Consider the following 5,596-nt stretch of genomic DNA (forward strand, 5'->3'; position numbering starts at 1 on the left):
TCTAGCTTTCTATCTATCTATCTATCTATCTGTCTATCTACCTGTGATTGTATATATATGTATCTATATTACTACCGACATGTTTATCAATGTATCTATCTATCTATCTATCTATCTGTATATCTATCCATCTATATACCTATCTATGTATCTAAATATCTATCTCTCTATTTATCAATCCATTAATCTAATGATCTATCGATCTATCAATCTATCTACCTATAGATCTGTCTATATCTATCTATCTTTCTATATCTATATCTATCTATCTATCTATCTATCTGTACATATGTCTATCTATCCATCAATCTAATGATCTATCTATCAATCTATCTATCTATCTACCCATATATATATATTTATCTCTATTGCTATTGACCTGTTTATTAATCTATCTATCTATCTGTCTATCTAACTGTATATATATATATATATGTATCTATATTACTACCGACCTGTTTATCAATGTATCTATCTATCTATCTATCTATCTATCTATCTGTTTATCAATCTATGTATCTATTTATCTATCTTTCTATCTATCTACCTATATATATATTTATCTATATTACTATCGCCCTGTTTATCAATGTATCTATCTGTCTATCTGTCTATCTCTCTGTCTATATATCTATCTATCGATCTATCTATCTATGTATCTATCTATCTATCTATCTTTCTATCTATTTATCTCTCTATCTATCTATCTCTCTGTCAATCAATCTATCTATTTATCTATCTACCTATCTTTCTATCTATTTATCTATCTGTCTATATATCTATCAATCTATCTATCCATCTATCTATATTACTATCGACCTATTTATTAATGTAGCTGTCTATCTATCTACCTATCTATGTTTCTATCTATCTATCTACCTATCTATCCATTTATCTACCTATCTATCTATCTATTGATCTAACTATCTATCCATCTATCTCTCTCTCTATATATATATCTGTCTGTCTATCTATCTATCAATCTAATGTTCTATGTTTCTCTCTATCTATGTATCTATCTATCTATCTATCTGTCTATCTATCTTTCTATCTATTTATCTATCTATCTATCTTTTCATATATATATATATCTATCTCTCTATTTATCAATCCATCAATCTAACTATCTATTTATCTATCAATATATCTACCTATATATCTGTCTATATCTATCTCAATTATCTTTCTATCTATCTATCTGTACATCTGGCTATCTATCCATCAATCTAACGATCTATATATCTGTCTATCTATCTATCTTTCTATCTATTTATCTATCTATCTATCTATCGATCTGTCTATCTATCAATCTATCTATTTATCTATCTACCTATATACATGTATCTATATTCCTATCGACCTGTTTATTAATGTATCTATCTATCTATCTATCTATCTGTCTATCGACCTGTATATATATATATATCTATATTACTACCGACCTGTTTATCAATGTATCTATCTATCTATCTATCTATCTATCTATCTATCTATCTGTATGTCTATCTACCTGTATATATATATATATGTATCTATATTACTACCGACCTGTTTATCAATGTATCTATCTAACTATCTAACTATCTATCTATCTGTCTACCTAAATATCTATCTGTCTATATATCTGTCTATGTATCTAAATATCTATCTCTCTATTTATCAATCCATCAATCTAACGATCTATTTATCTATCAATCTATCTACCTATATATCTGTCTATATCTATATCTATCTATCTATCTATCAATCTAACAATCTATCTATTTGTCTATCTATCTATCCAGCTTTCTATCTATCTATCTATCTATGTATCTATCTATCTATCGATCTATCTATCTATCTATCAATCTATCTAACTATCTATCTATCAATCTATCTAACTATCTATCTGTCTATCTGTCTATCTGTCTATCTGTCTATCTAGTTATCTATCTATCTATCTATCTATCTATTTGTCTACCTATGAGTTCCTGGAGCAGGCCGCAGGCTGCAGGGTTGCTGGGAGAGCTGAGTGCATATTTAAAAGAGCTAGTTTGCAGGTCGAGTGGCAGTTGGAGAATCCAGTTCCTGGAGCAGGCCTATTGGCGCATTGGAAATCAGACAGAGTACAAAAGGTGTCGCAGGAGTGCCTTTAGACAAGGAGTGCTGATTGGAACAGAGTGCATCTGAGTTCAGGTGAGTGACTGAGTTGGGGTGAGTGGCTGTGTTTTTGTTGGTGTTCAGGTTTATCCTTGAGGTTCTATAAAAAAATGTAAAAATTTAAAAATTATTTAAATTAAATAACTAGTTGAATATGGCTGGACAGGTGATGTGCTGTTGCTGTATGATGATTCACCAGTTCGGTGGATCCCATTGAGACCGTCAGTGACCACATCTGCAGCAAGTGTTGGCTGCTCGAGGAACTTCGGCTCAGAATTGATGAGCTGGAGACCGACCTGCACACACTGCGGCACATCAGGGAGGGGCAAAATTACCTGGACGCTTTGTTTCAGGAGGCAGTCACACCCGGTAAAATAAGTACTGTTAATTCGGTCAGTGGTCAGGGACAGAGTGGTGTTACTGCAAGGGAGGCAGGTAGGGGGATCCTGAGTTTAGGAGTTGATGAGCCTCAGCCCTTGACCTTGTCCAACAAGTATGAGGTACTTGCTCCCTGTGCGGATGAGGAAGAGGGCTATAGGGAGGATGCGCTGACTGACCACTGCACCGTGGTACAGGAAGCCATTCAAGAGGGGGGAGCAAAAAGACAAGTGGTAGTTGTAGGGGATTCTATAATTAGGGGGATTGATGGCATCCTTTGTAAGACAGATTGTGAGTCCCGCATGGTATGTTGCCTGCCTGGTGCCAGGGTGAGGGACATCTCTGATCGGCGTGAAAGGATTTTGGCGAGGGAGGGGGAGGATCCAGTTGTGGTCCACGTTGGGACTAACAACATAGGTAAGACTAGGAAAGAGGACATGTTTGGGGATTATCAAACACTAGGGACTAAATTAAAGAACAGGTCCTCCAGGGTTATAATCTCTGGATTACTACCCGAGCCACGTGCCAATTGGCATAGGGTTGAGAAAATTAATGAAGTTAACACGTGGCTAAAGGAGTGGTGCAGGAAAGAGGGATTCCATTTCATGGGGCATTGGCATCAGTACTGGGGCAGGAAGGACCGGGACGGTCTTCACCAGAACCATTCTGGGACCAGTATTCGAGTGAATAGGATAAATAGGTTGGTCACAAGGACTTTAAACTAGCAAGTTGGGGGGAAGGGAAGGGTAAAGCTATGGCCAGTATAATGGTTAATGGAGAGCAAGGCAGCAGGTTACGTAACAGGTTATTATGTCGAGATATGGGTTCAAAGACAAGGAAAATTAGGAGAAAGGGTAAGAGGATTTTGTAAGGGCCACGAAGAATCCAGCACGAGTTTTAAGGATACAAAGTAATAACATTTATTTACTATAACATATGTACATAACAGTAGCAGTAACTTCCCTTGCTACATACTCCTTCCTCCTGGTTCCTGAACTGGCCAGCTTATTTATACTAGGAGTTTCTCTGCCCCCCTCATTGGGGAAGCTCATACTCCCACAGGATTGTGGGATTGTCATTAGTCCCCAGCCAATGGTAAGTAGGCAAGTTATAACATCCCTCCCCCACAAAGTCCAAGGAATCCACCGAAGATCCTGGCGAAGGAAGGCGTCGGACTCGTTTGGCCACAGGCCGGACGCCATTTGCACGCGGCGCTGGATCAGGCGGCGTGTAACGAGACGGAGACCGGCGCTTCCGTGATGAACGGCGCGGTTGTACATCCACGGCCTGTGGACCCGAGGATTCCCCCTCTGATGCATCCTGTGTCTCCATCTCGGAGTCAGAGTCTGCTGCCTCCATCATGTCAGCGTCTCTATCTCCATTCAGTCCCGTAACGACCTGCGCAGGCTTCGAGTGAGGCACCAGTGGAAGATTGTGAGGACTACCTTCCCTTGTCTCTGGTCTCTGCGGCTGTTGAAATGAGCTCCGGGGGCGGGGAATCTTTTGAGGGGATGATCTTCTGGACCGAATGTGGTCTACATGTTTTCGCTGGAGACGACCCTGGGCTTGCACTTGGTAAGATATAGGGCCCGTTTGGCGAAAGATTACACCAGGAACCCATTGGGCACCACCAGCAAAATTCTGAACGAATACTGGGTCACCGGGCGCAAACTGCCGAATCGGACGATGTCGAGACAATCCCGGTCCCTGCCGTTCTTGTGTGCGGCGTACTTTTCCGCCAATGTCCGGGAAAACCATACTAAGGCGGGTGCGAAGTCTCCGGCCCATTATGAGTTCTGCGGGAGCTACCCCAGTCACTGCATGGGGGGTGGTCCTGTACGTAAACAAAAAGCGAGCCAGTCTCGTGTCCATTGATCCGGAAGACTGCTTCTTTAGGCCTCTTTTGAATGTCTGCACTGCGCGCTCTGCCAACCCATTTGAAGCCGGGTGGTAAGGGGCAGTGCGGATATGGCGGATGCCGTTCATCTTTGTGAACCTAGCAAACTCCTCACTCGTGAATGGAGTGCCATTATCCGTGACAAGCACCTCGGGGAGGCCATGCGTACTAAACGATAAACGCATCTTTTCAATTGTTGCGCAGGACGTTGTCCCCTGCATCTTATGCACCTCTAGCCATTTGGACTGGGCGTCAATTAGTAGAAGGAACATGGATCCTTGAAAAGGGCCTGCGAAATCTGCATGCAAGCGTGCCCAAGGCCGCCCTGGCCATTCCCAGTGATGTAGGGGCGCGGTCGGCGGAAGCTTCTGATGCTCCTGGCAAATGGAGCAGTTTTGGGCCCCCTTCTCAATGTCAGTGTCGAGGCCTGGCCACCAGACATAACTCCGGGCCAACATTTTCATTTTGGTCACGCCTGGATGCCCATTGTGCAAGTCTGATAGTATCAGCTCCTGGCCTTTTTCCGGGACAACCACACGCGTCCCCCACAAGAGGATGCCGTCTTCCACGCTGAATTCTGACAGCTTGGAGGAAAATGCCCGCAACTCGCCTGGGAGCTGTCTATGCTGCCCACCATACAGGACTATGTGCCGAACCTTTGACAGGACTGGCTCCGTCTGGGTCCACTCACAGATCTGTGATGCCGTGACAGGCAAGGTGTCCATAAAATTTAGGGTTGCAACCACCTCACCGGTCGTGGGGGTCGACATGGGGCCGGTCGATAAAGGCTCAGTGCATCGGCATTTGCTATCCGCGTACCTGGTTTGTGCTCCAGAGAATACTCGGATGCAACAAAGCCCAGCGCTGGACCCGTGCAGAAGCAATGGGCGGTATTGGCTTATCCTCTCTGAAAAGTCCCTTATGAAAAGGGCTTATGATCAGTCACAATAGTGAAATGGCGGCCGTACACGTACTGGTGGAAGCGTTTCACCGCAAAAACCACTGCCAGGCCCTCCTTGTCGATCTGCGCGTACTTTTTCTCCGCTTCAGTCAATGTGCGGGAGGCGAAAGCTATCGGTCGCTCGGCCCCGTTCTCCATCTTGTGGGACAGGACGGCCCTAATACCATACAGGGATGCATCACATGTGACGAGCAAAGGCTTTCCAGGATCATAGTGGGTTA

Source organism: Scyliorhinus torazame, chromosome 16, assembly GCF_047496885.1.
Source record: "Scyliorhinus torazame isolate Kashiwa2021f chromosome 16, sScyTor2.1, whole genome shotgun sequence".
Taxonomy (NCBI): Eukaryota; Metazoa; Chordata; class Chondrichthyes; order Carcharhiniformes; family Scyliorhinidae; genus Scyliorhinus; species Scyliorhinus torazame.